This window comes from Pan paniscus, chromosome 23 (genome assembly GCF_029289425.2).
Source record: "Pan paniscus chromosome 23, NHGRI_mPanPan1-v2.0_pri, whole genome shotgun sequence".
Classification (NCBI taxonomy): domain Eukaryota; kingdom Metazoa; phylum Chordata; class Mammalia; order Primates; family Hominidae; genus Pan; species Pan paniscus.
Genome location: NC_085927.1, coordinates 2398475 through 2408425, shown reverse-complemented (window position 1 = coordinate 2408425; position 9951 = coordinate 2398475). Strand labels below are relative to the sequence as shown.

Sequence of the window (9951 nt, the reverse complement as noted above, 5' to 3'; positions counted from 1 at the left end):
GGTAGATGTCCCCAAGTCTCAGGACCTTGGCAAGATCATGACAGGCATCTGGGCCCAATACGACGAGATGGCTGAGAACAGCTGAGAGGAGCTGGACAAGTACTGGTCCCAGCAGACTGAGGAGAGCACCAGAGTAGTCACCATGCAGTCCGCTGAGATCGGAACTGCTGAGAGGATGCTCAGGGGTTGAGATGTACAGTCCTGTTCTTGGATATCGAACTGGACTCAATGAGATATCTGAAAGTCAGCTTGGAGAACAGCCTGAGGGAGGTAGATGCAGATGGAGCAGCTCAACAGGATCCTGCTGCACCTGGAGTCAGAGCTATCCCAAAACCGGGAAGAGAGGCACCACGCCCAAGAGCACGAGGACCTGTGGAACATCAAGGTCGCGCTGGAGGCGGAGATTGCCACTTACTGCCGCCTGCTAGAAGACGGGAAGGATTTCAATCTCCCGGATGCTCTGGACTGCAGTAAATACCTGCAAGCTATCCAAAAGAACAGCCCCCGCAGGATAGTGGACGGCAAAGTGGTGTCTGAGACCAACAATACAGACGTTTTGTTGTGCTAAGCCATGAGAAGCAACGTCCCTTTGGGGAGCAGGAGGCCAGTAAAAAGTTCAGAGGTAAAAAATAATTACCTTCAAATCACAGAAGTGTTTCCTTCAACACAAAAGTAATATAGATTCATTAACATATAGAAGTGGAAATTAAGACAATTTCCACAACTACTCACCCAGAGAGGATTAAAACAATAATTGACCACCAACTAATAAAACAAATACACAAGTCATAAATAAAGAATGAGTAATGTTTATACAGGCAAATGAACAGAGAATTATGTTGGCAATAGACGTGTGGTTGATTCATATTTGACTGATTCATATTCAACTGTACACAGTTGAATATAGTCATACAAAATTATAATATATAGGCAGAATCTAAAAACACAATTAAATAATGTAAGGCAGCCTATCCTAACAAGGAAATACAAGAATATATAATATTAGAAAATAAAATTAAATAAACATTAGCCTGTGAAATACCGAATAAACAAAGCATGCAATGGAAGAAGACTCTTTCTATATAACAAGCATGTTCAACCATAACTGGGCTCCCATAAAGAGCAGATTTTGAATTCTTAGCATATGGTTACAGTAACAAAATTGCACAACAAATACATTATAATCTCCCATAAAGAGCATTTAGAAGAAAATTTTAATAAAGATTTCAATGATATTAGAGACACTTTTTATTATGTTCTTAATATATTACTCCTCTTTTTATACAAATGGAAAGGCTATAATTTATTTATTTTTTTTTAATTTTTTGAGATGGAGTCTCGCTTTGTCACCCAGGCTGGAGTGTAGTGGCGAGACCTCGGCTCACTGCAACCTCCACCTCCCGGGTTCACACCATTCTCCTGCCTCAGCCTCCTGAGTAGCTGGGACTACAGGCGCCCACCATCACGCCCGGCTAATTTTTGTGTATTTTTAGTATAGACGGGGTTTCACCGTATTAGCCAGGAAGGTCTTGATCTTCTGACCTCGTGATCCACCCGTCTCGGCCTCCCAAAGTGCTGGGATTACAGGCTTGAGCCACCGCTCCTCGCCGGCGATATTTTTTGTAGTTTTAGTAGAGACAGGATTTCACCATGTTGGCCAGGCTGGTCTTGAACTCCTGACCTCCTGATCCACCCATCTCAACCTTTTAATGTGCTGTGATTACAAGCATGAAACACAGCACTGGCCTATAATTTATTTTTTTCAAAGCAAAGAAAAGCCTTACATTTTTACATATGGGAACAACATGAATATTGTAAAATATGCTGTGGAAAACTACAATATAATAAGCAATTAGAAATAAATTATACTATCATTCAGATAAATGTTGAGGAAAGTAAATGGAAACACTAATGATAAGTTTTTCTATGCAGTGAACTTAGACACAAACTAAAACTTTTCTTAATGTGATGTGCATACTATCCAATTCACTTTTTATATAACACACAAATTCAAGTATGTTTTCTGAAACCCCTGAAGCTAAAATTATAGGCTAATTTGACATACATAAAAACAGGATAGGGAAAACGTACAGATCACAGTCCCACTAAGCTTTATATAAGATTAATTAATAAAATAACTCATTAAGAAATAATGTAACAGTTAAGAATTTGTTCTATTCCTGGCATGTTTCTAAGTTTTTCTATGGATTAAGATCTTTAAAAATTCTTTGAGATGAGTAGATACAATAAACTATTCCACAGGTGAGATGTTTGGCATAGAGAGTTCACATTTCTAAGTTAGTTTCTACTAAGGGAAAGAAAACTTTTTGACCTACATTACCAGAGATGAAAAAAAGAATAAAGTGAAATAGAAGATTCAACTTTATCATATGTGCTGAGGTGCTTTGGGCTCTGATAAATTTTTTTTCTGATTTTTTTGCAGGAACACATTTGAAATCATAGGACTGAAAATTATGAGGAAGAAACATTTGTCCTTGGAGTTTCTGAAATATGTGAACCAAACCCCAATGCCTGCACTTTTACTCTCACAAACTTCTGACATGAGGCACAGATTTTTACAAAACAGCTTAACATAGAAGTCTCACAAAATGTGCAGATTTCCTCAGATCCCAAAAACAATGGAAAAGCACTCAGACCACAAGGGCTTCATGGGAATATCAGAAAGAAGAGGCGAACTTTGGCTCTCACTGTGAATGCCCTGAAATGTTAGTGGATGAACAGGAGAAGCCTTAGAAGATTTAAGAGCATAATAAGCATAGGGTAGGAAATTTCCACCTGTGGCAGCAAAAGAAGTAAATTTATAATTTTCCAGAACCAATTTCTTTGAAGCAGAACTTCCCACACCACATTTTTAAGGTTTTCTCCTTGGCCTTTGCACCTCTCATCTTTGTTATTTGTTCATTCTTCCCTATTGGGGTGATGCCTATTATTTTCTCTCTTTTTACATTCCAAAGATATTTCCTTTACTGTAGAACAGGGGCATCCATGGGAGACTACAGCCATGAGTTCTTAGTTTCTGTTTCTGGTTGAGCCAGTAAGGCCCTTTCCTCATCCCCCTTTTCCACTTATGACTAGAGACAGAACCCAAAAACCATTGCTGCAGGCTGCTAAAAACCTAAAACAAAACAGAGCCATAACAAAAACAAAACAAGGTGGGTTGGAAAAGCTTGCTGTACAAGGCAACCAGGTCTGGCTTATATTCACCACATCCCTTCTTCTTTCCCAGAACAGCAATTGGGCTCAAGAGAAAACGTCCAACTTTTAGTATCTCCCTCAGTATAGAATGAGAACAGTGGAACATATGTTCAAAGGTTTGGCTTTGTGGGCTACCGCTGATGACTAGATTCTGTCTCCCCCAACAGGGAATGCTAAAGGAAATGGCAGAGTAATGAGAATGACAACTTATGACTGCTGAGAAGAGAAGTTACATGCTTATCACAGCCTCAGAGAAACAAACACTACAATCAACTGCGGAAGCAAAGGACTACAGTGTCTGGAAAACAATGGGAAAAATATCTTTACCTTAAAAATACACACACAAGCCCAGAGAAGACACATTGAAGACACTGTTAATGAAGTACCAGAATGTACAGCCTCACTGATTGTTGTATTATCTTGTAGTAAGCAAGTTTGTACATACTACATTACACAGTTGTTTTATAAATTTCTGAATCTCATCAAAAGATTGCAGGGCATACAGAAAAGGACGAAAACATGTCCCAATTGAAGAAATAAAATAAACCTACAAATATTGACCTTTAAAAATCTTTGTTGACTTTTAAAGGTCAAAATTTGTAGGTTTATTCTTTGTTGTTGTTGTTTTTGCATTATATAATTTTAAAAATCAAAATAATTATCAAAGCTCCTTAATAATATGAACACTCCTCCGGTCCGCAGGGCTCCGGCAAGGGAGGAGCCTAGACACCATGCGGGACACCCAGGTGGACCCCCAACCCACGCCCGAGGCTCAGAGCAGGAGCAAGGACCTGGCTGCACCAGGCCGAAGCCACGTCCACCCCCAGCGGTCGCGGACTCCAGGAGCTCCAGACCTGGGGTCGTGGTGAGATTCGTTGATTGACTGCGCGATGGTGGCTGAGTTGCAAGCAAATGGGTTTCATCACCTTAAATGGTTTTGAACCAATGAAGCTATATTCCCTTAAAAAGACGGACAGCCCATCGTGTGAACTATAGAGTTTGTGAACAAATTTATATTGGGTTCATAGTGGCATCATGCACACAGACTCCTGCGAGTTCCCCTAAGTTCTTAGAGGACTGCTTTACCTTTTGATCTGAGAGTTGCAAAGTTCCGTAAAGAATGGCCCTGTGGATAAGCGCTAAGTCAAGAGACAGCGATTGGACAGAATTTGTGAAGGAATTCGCCGCCAGATCATGAAAGACACCCTAAGCCCCCGCTCACTGGCAGCGTTCCTGGTCGGCTGTGACTGCACTGTGGACATGCCCATCCTGAAGGACCTGGCCACCGTGGCCTTCTATGATGCAGCCCACGCAGGAAATCCACGAGAAAGTTCTAAACAGAGCCGTGGGCGCCATGATGCACCACACAATCACCTCACCAAGGAGGTTCTGGCAAATTTCAAGTCCTTGAGAGTGATCGTGGGGGTGGGCAGTGGCTATGACAACGTGGACATCAAGGCTGCCAGTGAGCTCGGAATTGCTGTGTGAAACATCCTGTCCGCAGCCGTGGAAGAGACAGCCAATTCCACCAACTGCCACATTCTCAACATGTACCGGAGGAACACATGGCTGTACCAGGCACTGTGGGAAGGCAAGTGGGTTCAGAACATGGAGCAGATCTGCGAGGTGGCCTCGGGAGTGGCCCGCATTCGTGGGAAGACGCCGGACCTCATCGGCTACGGTCACACGCAGCAGGCTTTTGCAGTTCCAGCCACAGCCTTTGGATTCAGCGTCATATTTTATTACCCCTACTTGCAGGATGGGATCGAGCAGTCCCTGGGCATGCAGAGGGTCTACACCCTGCAGGATTGGCTGTATCAGAGCGACTGCGTCTCCTTGCACTGCAGTCTCAACGAACATAAGCATCACCTCATCAATGACTTTACCATAAAGCAGATGAGGCAGGGAGCATTCCTTGTGAACACAGCCCGTGGTGGCCTGATGGATGAGAAAGCCTTAGCACAGGCCCGCAAGGAGGGCAGGATAGGAGGGGCAGTCCTCGACGTGAATGAGTCGCAGCCCTTTAGCTTTGCTCAGGGTCCGTTGAAAGATGCCCCCAATCTCATCTGCACTCCTCACACTGCCTGCTACAGCCAGCAGGTGTCACTGGAGATGAGGGAGACAGCTGCCACCGAGCTTCGCCGAGCCATCACAGGTCGCATCCCAGGAAGCTTAAGAAACTGTGTGAACGAGGAATTCTTTGTCACATCTGTGCTTTGGTGGGAAATAGACCAGCAAGGAATTCATCCAGGCATCGTGGGCGTGGGTCCAGGAGGACTTCCTGCATCCATGGAAGGGATCTTCCCTGGAGACATCCAGGTGACTCATAAACTCCTGACAGTGGCACATCCTTCCCAAGCACCCTCTCCCAACCAGCCCTCAAACACGGGGACAATCGAGAGCACCCCAACGAGTAATAACAGAGAATGCCGGAAGGTAATCATTCAGATACACTTTTGAAGAAGAGACAGTGAAAAATAGACAAACTAGAGAAAAAGAATCTGACGCTCTTTTTAGCTGATTCTGGACATATGCTCATTGGTATTGCAGTGTTAAAACTGCAAGACCTAGAAAACTGAAGATGTCGTCTGCTTACGGAAGCTCTGAAAGACTAGGATGTGATTTATTAACCACCAACTTCCGTTATTATGTGTTTAGTTTTTCATCTGTGCATCAAATCACAAAGAATAAATACAACTTTTTCCTTTATCAGTCCCTTGGGCACAGCAGGTCCGGAACACCCTGCTCAGAATGTTGCATCAAGACTTCAAACATCAAAATAAAAACCATGAGGAGGAAATCCCCATCTTGTGACTTGAGTCCCTTCAGTCTACAGGGACTGGTTACCGTGTTTTGCTAATAGGAAGATCACATTACTAGAAAATATGGAGTAAACTGTTTGCCTGTGGTAGACACCTGCACGCATAGGATTGAAGACAATACCGGCTCCTGCACAGAGAAGCGTCTCTCACATCTGAACTGCATACTGAGCGGGCAAGTTGGTTGTAAGTTCAGTAAAAGCCTCCGATAATGTAAAAAAAAAAAAAAAAAAAAGTATTAAGTTTCACACGCTGTTTGTAATCAAGTATATTTTCTCAGTTTCAGATCCTCTGCTATTTTATTTAGTGGGAAGTCTTGCACTAAAAGTGTTCAAGAAAAATAATATTGCATTTTCTTATGTCACAGGAAACACTTTTAATGGTAACTTGTCAGATTGTCTATGAACAAACCCACTTTTTAAGACACTGATAAAGTCTTCTTCACATTGTGTTTTATACAAGAACACTTCAGCTGTATTGGATGTGACTGATTTTAACAAATTATATTAGATTTGCATCAATTAGTTACATGTTCTATTCATTGTCTTTTGTGAATATTGTCTTTTTGTTTAAAAAGATGGCCTGTTTTGATCCTTTGATTAGGGACATTCCCGTTTTTGTAAGAAAAGAAAAAATTTTTTAAATTGTCCCAAACAGAAAAATAATGGCTATCAGAAGTACGTTTTGTTTTAGTGTAGTGCGAATTACCGTTACTGTAGTTGTTTATTGTAAAGATGGACATTTAGCATTCAGTGCAGTTTTCAATAAAATGTAATTAGAAAAAACTGCTTAATGAACAAAAACAGAACATAGACAACAAAAGAATATTAGAAGAAGTGATACATAAAGAAAATGAGATATCAATAAAAAGATTTTTAAAAACCAACAATTGTGAATCTGAAGAACATAATAGCTATATTAAAAATTTAATCAACAGTCACAAAAGCAGACTAATACAGGAGAAAAAATTACACAATTGACGACATTGTAGTTATAAATATTGAGTGATGAAAACAAATTATTTAAGCAGAATGAAGAAAAAAGTATGGGATGTACTGCACACCATCAAGTGGACCATTGTATTTATAAAAAGGAGTCTTACAAAAACAATATAGGAGAAAAGTAATAAAGAGGTTATTTTTAAAAAGTAGCTGAGAAATCCCCACATGACAAGGTAATTAAACAAGAAGAAATACTTCCAAACAAAAACCTTCAACTGGAGTAATATCACTTCAGAAATAAAAAAACTAAACCTTTCCAAAATAAATAAAAGATGAGTGTATTACTAACCACTAGAACAGTCCTAAAGGAAATGTAAAGGGGTCTATCACATCCAAAAATGAAACGATGCTGCAGAGCATCATAACAGCACATGAAAATAGAAAGCTCTCTATTAAAGGTAAATATATAAACAGGTAAAGAAATCTCTACTGTCATAATCATGGTGCACAAAACTTTCAAAATATTGCCATGGGGTTTAAAACGTGAAGCAAAAATCTGCATAAATTTGTGTTCATAGACCATAAGGAAAGATAATATGTGATATTAATAAAACAGTGGGGGTGTGAAGAGGTACAACTTTGCATTCAGTTGAAATATAGTTGTTATATACTGTCATAACTTTAAGATGATTTATGAAGTCTTTATTTCTCAGGATGATTACCAAAAAAACCTGTAGAATGTATGCAAAGGCAAATGAGAAAGAAATTCAATCACGTCACTACAAAATCAACAAACAGAAATAAAGCAGTAAGAGAAAAAATGATAAATAACACATCTACAAGAAACACAGAAGACAACTACAAATAACAAAGTAACTTCAATAACTGCAGTAATTACTTCAAATATAAAAAGTTAAATACCTTAAAGAAAATTAATAAATAATTTAATGGATTAAGAACAAAGAAGATCCAGCAATGTGCTCTCTGCAAGAGTCACTTCAGCTCTAAGGACTCAAATAAGTTGAAAGTAACAGTATAAAGAAAATATATTTTATGCAAAGAGTAGCTAAAATTGGAGGGCCATGGTCATAATTATACTAAACAAAATATATTTTAAATCAAAAATATGAACAAGAGACAGATTGGTATTGTATTTTTGTTTTTGTTTTTGGAGACAGAGTCTCATTCTGTCACCAGGCTGGAGTGCAGTGGCACGATCTCGGCTCACTGCAACCACCACCTCCCTGGTTCAATCGATTCTCCTGCTTCAGCTTCCCGAGTAGCTGGGACTACAGGCACACGACACCACCTCACCCAGCTAATTTTTGTACTTTTTAGTAGAGATGGGGTTTCACCTTGTTGGCCAGGATGGTCTCGATCTCTGGACCTCATGATTCACCCGCCTCGGCCTCCCAAAGTGCTGAGACTACAGGCGTGAGCCACTGCGCCCGGCCGAGAGAGATTGGTATTATGTAATGCTGAGATGGATTAACTTTCCAGGAATCTATAACAATAATTTATAAATCATATATATATAATTTGAAAAATCTGCAAAAATATACCATTGAGATTTTGACAGAAATTACATTAAATTTTTGTATTACTATAAATAGCACTGACATCTTTCTTTCTTTTTTTTTTTTAGAGAGAGTTTCTTTCTCTCAGGCTGGAGGGCAGTGGCACGATCTCGCGATAGGCTCACTTCAACCTCCTCCTCCCAGGTTCAACTGATTCTCGTCTTTCAAATATGTAAAACAAATATTGACAGAAGTCAAGCAAGAAATACATAGCAACACAACAATGGTGGACTTCAAGACTCCACTTTCAGTAATGACTAGAATAGTCAGAAGTAATATCAGTAAGAAAGCCAAACCTGAACATTATAGACCCAACCAGCATTTACAGAACTCTCCAATTTAAAGGAGCAAAATCTGCAATATTCTAAATCACACATGGTACATTCTGTTAGGATACATGTCTTATTAAATTTAAGAAAATTGAAGCCATACAATGTAAATGAAACTAGAATACAAAAGCAAGAAAATGTGGCAAATATGTAAATAAGAGGAAATTAAGCAAAATCTTTCATATAGTCTTGCTCAAGTGTCAGGTGACTTAATATTGTTAAGATGTCAGGGCCGGCATGAGGCTCATGCCTGTAATCCCAGGACTTTGGGAGGCCAAAGTGGGTGGATCACTTGAGATCAGAAGTTTGAGACTAGCCTAGTGAATATGGCAAAACCCTATCACTACTAAAAATACAAAAGTTAGCTAGATGTGATGGTGCATGACTGTAATCCCAGCTACTCTGGTGGCTGAGACTGGAGAATTGCTTGAACCTGGGAAGCGGAGCCTGCAGTGAGCACATCTCACACCCCTGCCCTTCAGACTGAGTGACTCACTAAATCTCCATCTCCAAAAAAAAAAAAAAAAAAAAAAATGTTGTCAGTACCACTCATGATGATATAAAAATGTAAGGTAATTTTTGTCAAAATCCCAATGGTATTTTTTTTGCAGAATTTTTGTGTATAATTCTAAAGGTTGCTTAGGAAAGGTGACTAGCCAAACACCCTTTAAAAAGAACAAAGAGGTATTACATTTTCTGATTCAAAATCATGATACAAAGCTACAAAAATAAAAACAATATGGTATTACCACAAAACCAGATACATAGATGACGAAACAGAATAGAGATCCCAGAAATAAACCCTTGCATATGTGATAAAATAATCTTCCATAAGCTTTCCATGACCACACAATAGAAAAATAAGAATCTATTTAGCAAAGAATTTTCCAAATTGAATATTTACAGAGAAAAAAATAAAGTTGGATGCTTCCTTTGTATCATATGTAAAAAGAAAAGTTTTTTAAATGAATTCAATACTTAAACATAAAACCTAATAAAATTCTTAGAAGTAAACATAAGGGAAAATTTATGACATAAGTCTTAAAACTCTTTCCTTAAGTTTGACATC

The 9951-nt window shown here is 39.3% G+C and overlaps 1 pseudogene; it reads left to right on the top strand.

The window, feature by feature from the left end:
• The first annotated feature begins 280 nt into the window (after nt 1-280).
• LOC134730169 (C-terminal-binding protein 2-like) lies at nt 281-7348 on the top strand (annotated as a pseudogene).
• The last annotated feature ends 2603 nt before the right edge of the window (nt 7349-9951 follow it).